An 18,369-nucleotide genomic window follows, 5' to 3' on the forward strand; every position below is an offset into this window, starting at 1 on the left:
ACATATGACTATATCGAACAATGCAGGGTTGGCCTCGGATTCACGAACCTATATCATTTGTATATTTATTAATATACATAATTGTAATCGAACAACTTAATTTATTATATCTTAATTTATATATTATATATTTAATTTGTGTATATATTCAAAATGATTATTATCTATATAGTTATATTAATATATATATCTAATTTGTAATATATTAAAATATTTAACTTGTTATTTATGAATATTTATATAAAATTGTTAATATGATTAGTACATACTTATATCTTTATTAATATCTTTAAAACCTTCATTTTCATAAAAAATTTTAATGTTAATAATATTGATATTACTAATAATAATAATACTGGTAGCTTTAGGGATAATAACATGTTGTTTGTTAATAATGGTTAAAATTTTATTAATAGCATTACTAATAGTGGTAATTATATTAATAATAATAATGTTAATATTTAATGATACTTATGTTTGTAATATAAATAATAATTCTAATAATTATGAAATGGTATTAATACTAATAAAAATAATAATACTTTTATTATTCATAATCATAGTGGTAATGGTAATATCTATATTGATAATACTAGTGATTCTAAGGTTTTAATAAAAACACCCTTATTGATTTTGATATAAATAATAATGATTACAATAACAATGTTAATGTATATATAATAATAATAATCTTAATCATAACCATAAATAATAATAATCATAATACTTATTCTATTAAAATAACTAAATTCAAAATACTCATAATAATAATAATAATAATAATAATAATAATAATAACGTTAATAACAATAACAATAATAGTTCATAATAATAATAATAATACATATAATAAAGACTACCTTAGAGGAAATCGTCCTAAAAAAAATATACCGCAGCTCCAGGGACTTGAACCCGCGACCTCTCGCTCCCCCGCCAAACACTCAGACCAATTGGGCTGTTGCCCATTTCCTGATTTAATACAGAACTAGAATTTATTTAACTTATAACTTCTGTTTCCCTCTATTCTTCATCTTCTTCACAGGATCATTCGAACAGAGGTGTTTATAATCAAAATAACGAATTCAAGTTTTGTTTAAGGCTTATAAATAATTAGAAATCAGCAAACAAGTTTCTTGTTAATCAAAAAAAAATTAAATGAAAATACAGCAACCCTTGTGTTCGTCGCTGTTGTGAGGGAAGAAAAAAATAACTTTGATTTTGAGAACGTTTTATACCAAACTTACAACATGAATTTAGTTCCAAATCTTTCCTAAAATCCTTATCAATCATCAATTTCACTGAAAACTTCAACACAATTATGAATTTCGCGATGAACACTTTCTTTGACTTTTGAATTAATAAGTTTGACTTCACAAATTCGATCTTGATACAGTGAGTTGGGCTTTGAAACTTTGCAGACATTTTAAACGAAGGATTTCTAACATAATTGCATTTAAAGATTTTAAGATTCAATACGAAATTGAGTTTTGGCTAAAAAAAAATGAAGGAACAGAGGTTAACGAGTGGTTTTCTTGATTTTTCTATTTTTTTATTATGGTTTGCATAAAACGAATATAATCATCTGATTAATTGAGTTGTTGCAGTGTCATGAATTGATGGGTACTTGTTTGTATCTTCAACTAATCCAACCGATATTCACAAGTGTGCAGGAAGAAGAAAAAAAACAAAACAGGTTAAAACAAAAAAAGATATATACGCGTGATATATAAATCTGTGTAATTGATTTTTCAATAAAATATATAAATATAATAATAATACATTTAATATTAATAATAATAATTCTATTAGTAATAATTAATAATAATACAGGAATATATATATATATATATATATATATATATATATATATATATATATATATATATATATATATATATATATATATATATATATGTCATTTATAATAATACCATGGTATTACTAAGTATGATATTAATAATAATTATACTAATATAATGAATGATGATATTTAATAATAATAATAATTATGATAGTAAAAATTTTATTAATAAAAAATAATAATAATAATAATACTAATAATAATATATTACATGTATCAAATCCAAAATTAATGTTAATATTAATAGTAATAATTAAAGTAATATTAATATTACTTACAACAACTATATTCTTAACTTGTAATAAAATTTATTATGTTAACTTTTCATATTATAAATTCTGTAATACTTATTTTTATAAAATAACATAACTGAGTATTTAATATATATTATTAATTTTGTATAGGAGTCATATATGTATATGTATATGTATATGTATATGTATATGTATATATATATATATATATATATATATATATATTTATTTTAATAACAGCTTAATTATTTTGTATTTTACTTTACGTTTTCAATTCAAATGATTAATTTGTATTTTATTAATTCAAATTAATATATATACTTATATTTATATTTATATATACATCTTTATTTATAACAAGGGTTCGTGAATCGTCGGGAATGGTCAAAGTCAGATGTATTCATGTAAACTGTTCCAAAGTTTTCAAGACTCAGTATTACAGACTTTGCTTATCGTGTTGAAATCATATAAAGATCAAGTTTAAATTTGATCGGAAATTTCCGGGTCGTCACAGTACCTACCCGTTAAAGAAATTTCGTCCCGAAATTTGATCGTGGTCGTCATGTGAAATGTCCCGTTCTTATTGATTAAAAACGTTCCATATTAATTGATTTCGTTGCGAGGTTTTGACCTCTATATGAGACGTTTTTCAAAGACTGCATTCATTTTAAAACAAACCATAACCTTTATTTCATCAATAAAGGTTTAAAAATCTTTACGTAGATTATCAAATAATGATAATCTAAAATATCCTATTTACACACGACCATTACATAATGGTTTACAATACAAATATGTTACAACAAAATAAGTTTCTTGAATGCAGTTTTTACACAATATCATACAAGCATGGACTCCAAATCTCGTCCTTATTTAAGTATGCGACAGCGGAAGCTCTTAATAATCACCTGAGAATAAACATGCTTAAAACGTCAACAAAAATGTTGGTGAGTTATAGGTTTAACCTATATATATCAAATCATAATAATAGACCACAAGATTTCATATTTCAATACACATCCCATACATAGAGATAAAAATCATTCATATGGTGAACACCTGGTAACCGACATTAACAAGATGCATATATAAGAATATCCCCATCATTCCGGGACATCCTTCGGATATGATATAAATTTCGAAGTACTAAAGCATCCGGTACTTTGGATGGGGCTTGTTGGGCCCAATAGATCTATCTTTAGGATTCGCGTCAATTAGGGTGTCTGTTCCCTAATTCTTAGATTACCAGACTTAATAAAAAGGGGCATATTCGATTTCGATAATTCAACCATAGAATGTAGTTTCACGTACTTGTGTCTATTTTGTAAATCATTTATAAAACCTGCATGTATTCTCATCCCAAAAATATTAGATTTTAAAAGTGGGACTATAACTCACTTTCACAGATTTTTACTTCGTCGGGAAGTAAGACTTGACCACTGGTTGATTCACGAACCTATAACAATATATACATATATATCAAAGTATGTTCAAAATATATTTACAACACTTTTAATATATTTCGATGTTTTAAGTTTATTAAGTCAGCTGTCCTCGTTAGTAACCTACAACTAGTTGTCCACAGTTAGATGTACAGAAATAAATCGATAAATATTATCTTGAATCAATCCACGACCCAGTGTATACGTATCTCAGTATTAATCATAACTCAAACTATATATATTTTGGAATCAACCTCAACCCTGTATAGCTAACTCCAACATTCACATATAGAGTGTCTATGGTTGTTCCGAAATATATATAGATGTGTCGACATGATAGGTCGAAACATTGTATACGTGTCTATGGTATCTCAAGATTACATAATATACAATACAAGTTGATTAAGTTATGGTTGGAATAGATTTGTTACCAATTTTCACGTAGCTAAAATGAGAAAAATTATCCAATCTTGTTTTACCCATAACTTCTTCATTTTAAATCCGTTTTGAGTGAATCAAATTGCTATGGTTTCATATTGAACTCTATTTTATGAATCTAAACAGAAAAAGTATAGGTTTATAGTCGGAAAAATAAGTTACAAGTCGTTTTTGTAAAGGTAGTCATTTCAGTCGAAAGAACGACGTCTAGATGACCATTTTAGAAAACATACTTCCACTTTGAGTTTAACCATAATTTTTGGATATAGTTTCATGTTCATAATAAAAATAATTTTCTCAGAATAACAACTTTTAAATCAAAGGTTATCATAGTTTTTAATTAACTAACCCAAAACAGCCCGCGGTGTTACTACGACGGCGTAAATCCGGTTTTACGGTGTTTTTCGTGTTTCCAGGTTTTAAATCATTAAGTTAGCATATCATATAGATATAGAACATGTGTTTATTTGATTTTAAAAGTCAAGTTAGAAGGATTAATTTTTGTTTGCGAACAAGTTTAGAATTAACTAAACTATGTTCTAGTGATTACAAGTTTAAACCTTCGAATAAGATAGCTTTATATGTATGAATTGAATGATGTTATGAACATCATTACTACCTTAAGTTCCTTGGATAAACCTACTGGAAAAGAGAAAAATGGATCTAGCTTCAATGGATCCTTGGATGGCTCGAAGTTCTTGAAGCAGAATCATGACACGAAAACAAGTTCAAGTAAGATCATCACTTGAAATAAGATTGTTATAGTTATAGAAATTGAACCAAAGTTTGAATATGATTATTACCTTGTATTAGAATGATAACCTACTGTAAGAAACAAAGATTTCTTGAGGTTGGATGATCACCTTACAAGATTGGAAGTGAGCTAGCAAACTTGAAAGTATTCTTGATTTTATGAAACTAGAACTTTTGGAATTTATGAAGAACACTTAGAACTTGAAGATAGAACTTGAGAGAGATCAATTAGATGAAGAAAATTGAAGAATGAAAGTGTTTGTAGGTGTTTTTGGTCGTTGGTGTATGGATTAGATATAAAGGATATGTAATTTTGTTTTCATGTAAATAAGTCATGAATGATTACTCATATTTTTGTAATTTTATGAGATATTTCATGCTAGTTGCCAAATGATGGTTCCCACATGTGTTAGGTGACTCACATGGGCTGCTAAGAGCTGATCATTGGAGTGTATATACCAATAGTACATACATCTAAAAGCTGTGTATTGTACGAGTACGAATACGGGTGCATACGAGTAGAATTGTTGATGAAACTGAACGAGGATGTAATTGTAAGCATTTTTGTTAAGTAGAAGTATTTTGATAAGTGTATTGAAGTCTTTCAAAAGTGTATAAATACATATTAAAACACTACATGTATATACATTTTAACTGAGTCGTTAAGTCATCGTTAGTCGTTACATGTAAATGTTGTTTTGAAACCTTTAGGTTAACGATCTTGTTAAATGTTGTTAACCTAATGTTTATAATATCAAAAGAGATTTTAAATTATTATATTATCATGATATTATGATGTACGAATATCTCTTAATATGATATATATACATTAAATGTCGTTACAACGATAATCGTTACATATATGTCTCGTTTCAAAATCATTAAGTTAGTAGTCTTGTTTTTACATATGTAGTTTATTGTTAATATACTTAATGATATGTTTAATTATCATAATATAATGTTAACTATATATATAACCATATATATGTCATCATATAGTTTTTACAAGTTTTAACGTTCGTGAATCACCGGTCAACTTGGGTGGTCAATTGTCTATATGAAACCTATTTCAATTAATCAAGTCTTAACAAGTTTGATTGCTTAACATGTTGGAAACATTTAATCATGTAAATATCAATCTCAGTTAATATATATAAACATGGAAAAGTTCGGGTCACTACATCATGGCTTACCATAAAAATGTTTTCATGGCGAATATGAGTTGATAAATAGAGTTTTATTACCATAGAGTAATATGGATAAAATAATTCAATTACTCGAAGAGTACGAGTGAAGCTGTCACAAAAGAGTGAGACGAGGTAATAAAAGTTCGTCTTAACTTTTGAAGTAGATATGGTTGATTTCCGGAATTCAAGAAATCCTCGTAATAAGATTTGATTCTCCGATAAATAAGGAAGTTAGACTCCTCTTTGGTTAAATGCGATAATCTATTTCGATTGCTTTGTCAGATATTTCACTATAAATTCACCCTCTTTGTCTCATTTATATTTTGGAGTTCCATACTTTTGTTTCTACTTCCCAACTTCAAGTTAAGCAAATAATGGTCCAGAATTTGTAGGTATGAAGTTTTGAATGAACATAACTAATGTCCTAAGAAAGAGATTGTAATAGCAAGATCTTGATTGGTTGAATTACCAGAATTTAAGATAAAAGATAGAACTATCATGAAATATGTTCTTGATATGTTTATAGAATAGACAGAATGTAAGAGTCGTGTAACATGGTACATGATGATGTTATAGTCTGTGAATCACCACGTTTCATTTAGAAACTCAGCATGACTTACTGTAATATAATCACGTTGATCAAGTGTCATTATATTATACTAACTCATGCTTCAATTCCCAACACTACTTCAAAAACATTCATATTTTAAATTCAAATCTTTCAGAGTTTAGAAACTAAAATAGTTTCCTTTCTGATGTAATACAGATAGCACGAAGCGATAAATGATTTCGGACGAGAATATTTATGAAAATATCTTCAGAAATATCGAAGATATTTATGATGATATTTTGGAATTCTAAGTTCGATGGTTGATGAAGAAAGATTTTTCGCAAGATTTTAACATGAGTACAGAGCAAGATATTCGCTAATGATTTCAACAGATCCAGAATTACCTGGATTCTTTGGATATAGGGTATTTTCCTTGTATTTGTCCTTGGTCTCCTTCATAATTAGTTCAATCCGTTTTCCAGTTCTAACTTTTCTGAGCTTTGCCAACATACAATTCTTTATCATCAAACTTTTGACTGTTAAGGCAGTCTTCAGTTTTCACTGCTTCATCAGCTTTTTCAAAACTCGAAAGACTGATTCATAGGCTAGAGTGCTTTTCAGAATTTCAGAATGAGATATCATAATTCTAAGAGATAAATGTTATATGTATACATATAACTGTTGATGTAGAAATGCTGCGAAATTCAAAATACTGATTGCCGATTCTCGATAATTATTATGGCTATTCTCGTTACAAGATGCGAATGAGTATATGATAGGGTTTTAATGAACAAATATAATGGTCCTTCAGAGAGACTTAAGCCAATGAGTAATGAAGTTGTTGGTAAGTTTACTGTTAATATGGTGGAATATAAACGGTTCTCTGGTAACGATGATGAAAGGCAACCTTATATATCAAGGTTATAATAAGGCTAATCCGAATGAAAGTCGAAGTTGACTTGCTGGAGCTGTAACAAAATTCACTACTTTGAAAAAGGGTTGCAATGTTATTTTCGGTAATAACAATGCCAAAGGAGCTAGCACAGACACGTGTTAAACGTTTACTCAGGTTCCGAGTGCTTTCAGGTGCATAACTATATGCATCAATCTCTTCTTCTGTAGATGAAGTGCGGTTGGTTCATCCTATTGATTGAAGTGTTTTCAAGAATTATGAAAGGTTTGAACGCAGATTGTAATTGACAAGATACAAATGAGGTTTAAGATGAAACCAAGTGGCAAACTTAAAGAATTATTTAGTTTCATATGTTATAATCAATATTTTAATTCATTTTAATTGTCCAATGTTATTAGTCCACAGTTGATAGTCCACAGTTAGCAATTCAATAATTTATATATAGTTTAATATATAATATTTGAATTAATTAATACGTATCGTGACCCGTGTACATGTCTCAAACTTGATCACAACTCAAACTATATATATTATTTGAGAATCAACCTCAACCCTGTATAGAGAACTCGATCATTACTGCATATAGAGTGTCTATGGTGATTCCAAATAATATATATAGATGTGTCGATATGATATGTCAAAACCTTGTATACGTGTCCTGATATTTAAAGTACGTAAAATAAATAACAAAAATTAAATGACGATAAATAAAATTGCGAGAATTAAAATTGCGATAATTAACTTGAGATAAATAAATTGCGATAAATAAATGTAATACGGAATTACCAGTTAGCTAGGAACAGTTAGCTAGGATTTTGTTAGCGTGAATTCTTAACAAAATTCCTCATAGTTAATTTGTCTGTTTCTAACAAATTTTATTTTGCCAAATGTTTTCTTAATTATGCCACTTGTTGGATTCTGATAGGTCAAAATCCAAATATAAAATTGAATGAAAATGGTTATTCTGTGGTAAACGGATACGTATATCTGTGGATATGAGTAGGATAGTAATGACTGTTGAATCAGATTCGAAGAATGTACAGTGTAACTTATTAATGTGAAATTTAAATATTCCTCGAGTATTACCTACCCGTTAAAATATTTTCATCATTAACAGTTTGTACAAAAGAAATTTTAATTACAATCTTTATGAAAACATATATACATATATATTTTCTTTAGATGTAATCATAGATTTAATGAATTAATATGATATTAATCTCATATTATTTTCGGTTGGAAACTAGAGTGAATAATCTCCAAAACTTTAGAGATTACATAATCGCCATGTCGAACGAGGATAGATGATGTAGAACGATACGTAGAACGGAGATCATGCTTGGGGTACCGACTGTGAGTTTGAGGCGTGTAGTGTTGAGGCTTGTGCTGCGGATGTTGTTGTTGGTGGTACTGGTGTTGCCGGTGCTGTTGTTGAAGCTGGTAGGTTTTGCACCACGTTTTCCAAATTGATTGCTCGAGCGCGAAGCTCGTTGACTTCTTCCATTATTCCGGGATGATTGTCGGTCGGAACGAGCGCCTGAATAAGGTTTAGAATTTTGGATAGAATATAATCGTGACGAGATACTCTGGAAATTAGAGAGAAAATGGTGTCTCGAACAGGTTCACCGGTAAGTGCTTCAGGTTCATCGTCAAGAGGTGAATTTGGTTGGTGGAAGGGATCGCCTTCTTCGCGTCTCCTTTGATTAAGTCGACTACGAACCCATCAAATGAATTGGGGATGACTGATTGGTTGATTCATTCTGGTGACACTGCCTTCGGAGCTTAGGTGAACATCCATGTCGGAATAGCTGTCGGAATAACTATCTGAATAGCTATCGAAATCAGAGGGACTCGAACTGGTTGAGGGATTCATCTCATACGATCAGATGAAGGATTTTCGATAAGAAATAGATTATAGGATGTAGATTAGTACCCTGCAATACATAATTTACATATGCATATATAATACTAAAATCCCATAAGTTACGGAGGAATCTACGGAAGCTGTCAGGCAAAGGTAACAATAACATATACGCTAAGATATGAATTTATCTATACACTGTCTATGCAATAAAGGCAGTAAGATGTGTCTAGACCTTAAGGATGATAAGCAAATAATTTTCGACACTAAATGATAAGCAAAACTTTTGACATGCAGACACGGTCGAAGTCCAGACCCACTAATGCATCTAAACAATTATCAGTTAGACACACTAATGCAAGACCTGGTTCACTAAGACCACCACTCTGATACCAACTGAAGTGACCCGTCCTAATCCATCTGGACGAATACATTACATTTGGTTACATCGCGAGGTATTTGACCTCTATATGATACATTTTACAAACATTGCATTCATTTTTAAAAGACAAACTTTCTTTACATCGAAAGTTGACGGCAAGCATACTATTTTATAATATATCTAACTATAATTGACTTAATAATAATCTTGATGAACTCAATGACTCGAATGCAACATCTTTTGAAATATGTCATGAATGACTCCAAGTAATATCTTTAAAATGAGCAATTGCACAACGGAAGACTTCTTTCATACCTGAGAATAAACATGCTTTAAAGTGTCAACCAAAAGGTTGGTGAGTTCATTAGTTTAACATAAATAATCATTTCCATCATTTTAATAGACCACAAGATTTTCATTTCTCATAAATATACGTCCCGTGCATAGAGACAAAAATAATCATTCATATGGATTGAACACCTGGTAACCGACATTAACAAGATGCATATAGAATATCCCCATCATTCCGGGACACCTATCGGACATGATAAAATCGAAGTTCTAAATCATTCCAAATTCCAGAATGGGGATTGTTGGGCCCAATAGATCTATCTTTAGGATTCGTGTCAATTAGTAGATCGGTTTACTAATTCTTAGGTTACCAAGCAAAAGGGGCATATTCAGCTTCGATCATTCACCCATATAATGTAGTTTCAATTACTTGTGTCTATTTCGTAAAACATTTATAAAAATTGCGCATGTATTCTCAGCCCAAAAATATAAAGGGTAAAAAGGTAAATGAAACTCGCCAAATGTATTTTGTAGTAAAAATACATATGACTATATCGAACAATGCAGGGTTGGCCTCGGATTCACGAACCTATATCATTTGTATATTTATTAATATACATAATTGTAATCGAACAACTTAATTTATTATATCTTAATTTATATATTATATATTTAATTTGTGTATATATTCAAAATGATTATTATCTATATAGTTATATTAATATATATATATATCTGATTTGTAATATATTAAAATATTTAACTTGTTATTTATGAATATTTATATAAAATTGTTAATATGATTAGTACATACTTATATCTTTATTAATATCTTTAAAACCTTCATTTTCAGAAAAAATTTTAATGTTAATAATATTGATATTACTAATAATAATAATACTGGTAGCTTTAGGGATAATAACATGTTGTTTGTTAATAACGTTAAAATTTTATTAATAGCATTACTAATAGTGGTAATTATATTAATAATAATAATGTTAATATTTAATGATACTTATGTTTGTAATATAAATAATAATTCTAATAATTATGAAATGGTATTAATACTAATAAAAATAATAATACTTTTATTATTCATAATCATAGTGGTAATGGTAATATCTATATTGATAATACTAGTGATTCTAAGGTTTTAATAAAAACACCCTTATTGATTTTGATATAAATAATAATGATAACAATAACAATGTTAATGTATATATAATAATAATAATCTTAATCATAACCATAAATAATAATAATCATAATACTTATTCTATTAAAATAACTAAATTCAAAATACTCATAATAATAATAATAATAACGTTAATAACAATAACAATAATAGTTCATAATAATAATAATAATAATAATAATAATAATAATAATAATAATAATAATAATAATAATAATAATAATAATAATAATAATAATACATATAATAAAGACTACCTTAGAGGAAATCGTCCTAAAAAAATATACCGCAGCTCCAAGGACTTGAACCCGCGACCTCTCGCTCCCCCGCCAAACACTCAGACCAATTGGGCTGTTGCCCATTTCCTAATTTAATACAGAACTAGAATTTATTTAACTTATAACTTCTGTTTCCCTCTATTCTTCATCTTCTTCACAGGATCATTCGAACAGAGGTGTTTATAATCAAAATAACGAATTCAAGTTTTGTTTAAGGCTTATAAATAATTAGAAATCAGTAAACAAGTTTCTTGTTAATCAAAAAATAAAAATAAACGAAAATACAGCAGCCCTTGTGTTCGTCGCTGTTGTGAGGGAAGAAAAAAAAATAACTTTGATTTTGAGAACGTTTTAAACCAAACTTACAACATGAATTTAGTTCCAAATCTTTCCTAAAATCCTTATCAATCATCAATTTCACTGAAAACTTCAACACGATTACGAATTTCGCGATGAACACTTTCTTTGACTTTTGAATTAATAAGTTTGACTTCACAAATTCGATCTTGATACAATGAGTTGGGCTTTAAAACTTTGCTGACATTTTAAACGAAGGATTTCTAACATAATTTCATTTAAAGATTTTAAGATTCAATACGAAATTGAGTTTTGGCTAAAAAAAAATGAAGGAACAAAGGTTAACGAGTGGTTTTCTTGATTTTTCTGTTTTTCGATTGTGGTTTGCATAAAACGAATATAATCATCTGATTAATTGATTTGTTTCTGTGTCATGAATTGATGGGTACTTGTTTGTATCTTCAACTAATCCAACCGATATTCACAAGTGTGCAAGAAGAAGAAAAAAAACAAAACAAGTTAAAACAAAAAAAGATATATACGCGTGATATATAAATCTGTGTAATTGATTTTTCAATAAAATATATAAATATAATAATAATACATTTAATAATAATAATAATAATTCTATTAGTAATAATTAATAATAATACAGGAATATATATATATATATATGTCATTTATAATAATACCATGGTATTACTAAGTATGATATTAATAATAATTATACTAATATAATGAATGATGATATTTAATAATAATAATTATGATAGTAAAAATTTTATTAATAAAAAATAATAATAATAATAATACTAATAATAATATATTACATGTATCAAATCCAAAATTAATGTTAATATTAATAGTAATAATTAAAGTAATATTAATATTACTTACAACAACTATATTCTTAACTTGTAATAAAATTTATTATGTTAACTTTTCATATTATAAATTATGTAATACTTATTTTTATATAATAACATATTTGAGTATTTAATATATATTATTAATTTTATATAGGAGTCATATATGTATATATATATATAATTTTTTTTATTTTAATAACAGCTTAATTATTTTATATTTTACTTTACGTTTTCAATTCAAATGATTAATTTGTATTTTATTAATTCAAATTAATATATATACTTATATTTATATTTATATATACATCTTTATTTATAACAAGGGTTCGTGAATCGTCGAGAATGGTCAAAGTCAGATGCATTCATGTAAATTGTTCCAAAGTTTTCAAGACTCAATATTACAGACTTTGATTATCGTGTTGAAATCATATAAAGATCAAGTTTAAATTTAATCGGAAATTTCCGGGTCGTCACACATAAAAGGTTTGAACGCAGATTGTAATCGTCAAGATACAAATGAGGTTTAAGATGAAATCAAGTGGCAAACTTGAAGAAATGTTTAGTTTCATAAGTTATAATCAATATTTTAATTCATTTTAATTGTCCAATGTTGGTAGTCCACAGCTAATAGTCCATAGTTAATAGTTCAATAATTCATATATAGTTTAATATATAATATTCGAATTATTTAATACGTATCGTGACCCGTGTACATGTCTCAGACTCGATCATAACTCAAAGTATATATATTATTGTAGAATCAACCTCAACCCGGTATAGCTAACTCCAGCATTACCGCATATAGAGTGTCTATGGTTATTCCAAATAATATATATAGATGCATCGATATGATATGTCAAAACCTTGTATATGTGTCCCGATATTTAAAGTGCGTAAAATAAATAACAGAAACTAAATGACGGTAAATAAAATTGCGAGAATATGAATTGTGATAAATAAATTGTGATAAATAAAATGTAATCAGTTAGCTAGGAACAGTTAGTGTGGATTCTTAACAAAAAATTTCTCATAGTTAATTTGTTTGTTTCTAACAAATTTTATTTTGTCCAATGTTTTCTTCATTATGCCACTTGTTGGATTCTGATAGGTCAAAATCCAAATATGAAATTGAATGAAAATAGTTATCCTGCGGTGAACGGATAAGTATATCGGTGGATGTAAGTAGGATAGTAAATGACTGTTGAATCAGATTCGAAGAATGTACAGTGTAACTTATTAATGTGAAATCTAAATATTCCTCGGGTATTACATACCCGTTAAAATATTTTCACCATTAACCGTTTGTACGAAAGAATTTTTAATTACAATCTTTATGAAAATATACTTACATATATATTTTCTTCAGATGTAATCATAGATTTAATGAGTTAATATAATATTAATCTCATTTGATTTACTGTTAGAACTAGAATACATAATCTCTAAAACATTAGAGATTACATAATCGCCATGTCGAACGAAGATAAATGATGTAGAACGATACGTAGAATGCTGATTATACTCGAGGTACAGAATGGGATGTTGAGGCATGTGATGTTGAAACTTGGGTTGTTGGTGGTACTGTTGGTGCTGTTAGTGCCGGTGATGTTGCTGAAGCTGGTACGTTTTACACCATATTCTCCAAATTAATTACTCGAGCGCGAAATTTGTTTACTTCTTCTATTATTCCGGGATGATTGTCGGTCGGAACGAGCGAATGAATAAGGTTTAGAATTTTAGATAGAATATAATCGTGGCGAGATACACTGGAAATGAGTGTGAAAATGATATTTCGAATGGGTTCGCCGGTAAGTGCTTTAGGTTCTTTTCCAAGAGGTGAATTCGATTGGTAGAAGGAATCTCCTTTTTCTTGTCTCCATTGATTAAGTCGACTACGAACCCATTCCCAATTTCTCCAGATTTGGTGATGACTGATTAGTTGATCCATTCCGGTCACACTGCTTTCGGAGCTCGAGTGATACTCCATATCGGAATTCGAGGGACTTGAACTTGTAGCGAGTTCCATTTCGTAAGATTGAGTAAAGGATTTTTCGATATGAACTGATTTCCGGCTATCGTATGATTTTCTAATTACATAGAATATCTATATATATAGAATAAAAGATTTCGTAGATTACGAAAGAATTTACGGAATATGCCAGGCAAAGTTTACAGTAACAGATACGCTAAGATATGAATTAGCAGATACGCTAAGATATGAATTAGCAGATACGCTAAGATATGAATTTTGTCTATACACTATTCATGCAATCAATGCAGTAAGATGTGTCTAGACTTTAAGAATGATAAGAAAATAATTTTCGACACGAAATGATAAGCAAAACTTTTGACATGCAGACACGGTCGAAGTCCAGACCCACTAATGCATCTAAACAACTATCAGTTAGACACACTAATGCAATACCTGGTTCGCTAAGACCACCGCTCTGATACCAACTGAAGTTAGTAGGGACGCATCCCACTCAGTGCCTTCCCAGATAACTGCCTGGTGACCACTGAGCGTACCTCAGACACTGATTTTACGGCCATGGCTCTCGGCAAAGCCAACCATATTCGGACCGCAAGGAGTAAGAGCCAATGCTTCGTCACAGGCAAGGTTGGAGAATTCGGATCTCGGGGAGATCTCGTTTGAACTTTTTTAGGGAGATCTCGGCATCTCGGAATAATCTCGGGGAGATCTCGGACGTTGACTTACGTTGACTTTATAGTTTTTTAATAAAAATATACATAAAAACATAAATATATGTATATTTATATACGTTTTTACGATATTTTACAAAAATATCCGAGAAATGAGTGAGAAAATCTTAGAAATTACGAATTTGACAAGAAAATTTTATAAATTAGCAAGAAAATCCGAGAAATCGTGGCTTTGACTAAGTTTGACCCCGTTGACCTAGAAATCTCGGGAGATGAACATCTCGTCTCGGTTGCCTTCTAAAAATGAGATCTCGGGGGAGATCTCGGGGAGATCTCGGGAGATTTACAACACTGGTCACAGGTAACACTGTGAGAACCCCCTCTGTAGTGAACCGAACTTTTCCATGTTTATATATATTAAATGAAATTGTTATTCACATGATTAAGTGTTTCCAACATGTTAAGCATTCAAACTTGTTAAGGCTTGATTAATTGAAATAGGTTTCATATAGACAATTGACCACACAAGTTGACCGGTGATTCACGAATGTTAAAACTTGTAAAAACTATATGATGACATATATATGATTAAATATATAGTTAACATGCTATTATGATAAGATGTATCTCATTAGGTATTTTAACAATGAGTTATATACATAAAATTGAGTTTATTGAATTAAGAAACTCGAAACGATATATATAACGATTATCGTTATAACAACGTCTTACTAAATACATATGAATCATATTAAGATATTGTTACACTATCTTTAATCATGATAAATGATAAGTAAACATGTCATTAAGTGTATTAACAATGAACTACATATGTAAAAATGTTCATGCATATTTTTTCCAAGGGAAAACATACACACGGACATCAATGCGATAAGGTTTTTTTAGGCGTCAACATTGTTGATCTCCGGTCCAGTTACCGTGAATAACCCGTACCCGAGATGATGATCTCGGGAGGGTGGCCAACGAATTGCCCGCCGGTCGATAGTCGGACCCTATCGACGGCAAAGGGAGAAAAAACCCTACAAGACCCGTAGGTAAAAACCCTAGAGTTGCGATCGTGAAGACGATCATGGAGAAGATCCGGCGATAAATGCCGTGTGCATTGTGGACTTGCGGTGGCGGCGTTGCAGCATGATCGAATGATCGTATGAGGTGGTGCTTTCATTGAGAGAGTAAGAGTTGTATGCGATTGGGAGATTGTGAACTTGATGTAGATTGTGCCCCATATTTATAGATGGGAATTAGGGTTAATTGACTTGGGGCCCAAGTTAATTGTGTAGACCCTAATTGGGCTAAAACAAGACTACTAACTTAATGATTTCGAAACGAGACATATATGTAACGATTATCGTTGTAACAACATTTAACTGTATATACATCATACTAAGATATATTAATATATCATAATATCATGATAATGTAATAATTTAACATCTCTTTAGATAATATAAACAATGGGTTAACAACATTTAACAAGATCGTTAACCTAAAGGTTTCAAAACAACATTTACATGTAACGACTAACGATGACTTAACGACACAGTTAAAATGTATATACATGTAGTGTTTTAATATGTATTCATACACTTTTGTAAGACTTCAAGACACTTATCAAAATAATTTTACTTAACAAAAATGCTTACAATTACATCCTCGTTCAGTTTCATCAACAATTCTACTCGTATGCACCCGTATCCGTACTCGTACAATACACAGCTTTTAGATGTATGTACTATTGGTATATACACTCCAATGATTAGCTCTTAGCAGTCCATGTAAGTCACCTAACACATGTGGGAACCATCATTTGGAAACTAGCATGAAATATCTCTTAAAATTACAAAAATATTAGTAATCATTCATGACTTATTTACATGTAAACAAAATTACACATCCTTTATATCTAATCCATATACCAATGACCAAAAACACCTACAAACACTTTCATTCTTCAATTTTCTTCATCTAATTGATCTCTCTCAAGTTCTATCTTCAAGTTCTAAGTGTTCTTCATAAATTCTATAAGTTCTAGTTTCATAAAATCAAGAATACTCTCAAGTTTACAAGTCTACTTCCAATCTTGTAAAGTGATCATCCAACCTCAAGAAATCTTTCTTATTTACTGTAAGATATCTTTCTAATACAAGGTAATACTCATATTCAAACTTTTATTCAATTTCTATAACTATAACAATCTTATTTCGAGTAGAAATCTTACTTGAACTTGTTTTCGTGTCATGATTCTGCTTCAAGAACTTTCAAGCCATCCAAGGATCCTTTGAAGCTAGATCTATTTTTCTCATTTCAAGTAGGTTTATCCACAAAACCTGAGGTATTAATGATGTTCATAACATTATTCGATTCATATATATAAAACTACCTTATTCGAAGGTTTAAACTTGAAATCACTAGAACATAGTTTAGTTAATTCTAAACTTGTTCGCAAACAAAAGTTAATCCTTCTAACTTTACTTTTAAAATCAACTAAACACATTTTCTATATCTATATGATATGCTAACTTAATGATTTAAAACCTGGAAACACGAAAAACACCGTAAAACCGAACATACGCCGTCGTAGTAACACCGCGGGCTGTTTTGGGTTTGATAATTAAAAACTATGATAAACTTTGATTTAAAAGTTGTTATTCTAGGAAAATTATTTTTCTTATGAACATGAAACTATATCCAAAAATCATGGTTAAACTCAAAGTGAAAGTATGTTTTTCAAAATGGTCATCAAGACGTCGTTCTTTCGACTGAAATGACTACCTCTTACAAAAATGACTTGTAACTTATATTTCCGACTATAAACCTATACTTTTTCTATTTAGATTCATAAAATAGAGTTCAATATGAAACCATAGCAATTTGATTCACTCAAAACGGATTTAAAACGAAGAAGTTATGGGTAAAACAAAATTGGATTTTTTTTTATTGTTGTAGCTACTGGAAATATTGTAACAATTCTATACAAATCATATCCTAGCTAACTTATATTATATTATACATGTATTCTAATATATTATGTAATCTTGGGATACCATAGACACGTATGCAAATGTTTTGACATATCATATCGACCCATGTATATATATTATTTGGAACAACCATAG

This window comes from Rutidosis leptorrhynchoides, chromosome 3 (genome assembly GCF_046630445.1).
Source record: "Rutidosis leptorrhynchoides isolate AG116_Rl617_1_P2 chromosome 3, CSIRO_AGI_Rlap_v1, whole genome shotgun sequence".
In the NCBI taxonomy this organism is placed as follows: domain Eukaryota; kingdom Viridiplantae; phylum Streptophyta; class Magnoliopsida; order Asterales; family Asteraceae; genus Rutidosis; species Rutidosis leptorrhynchoides.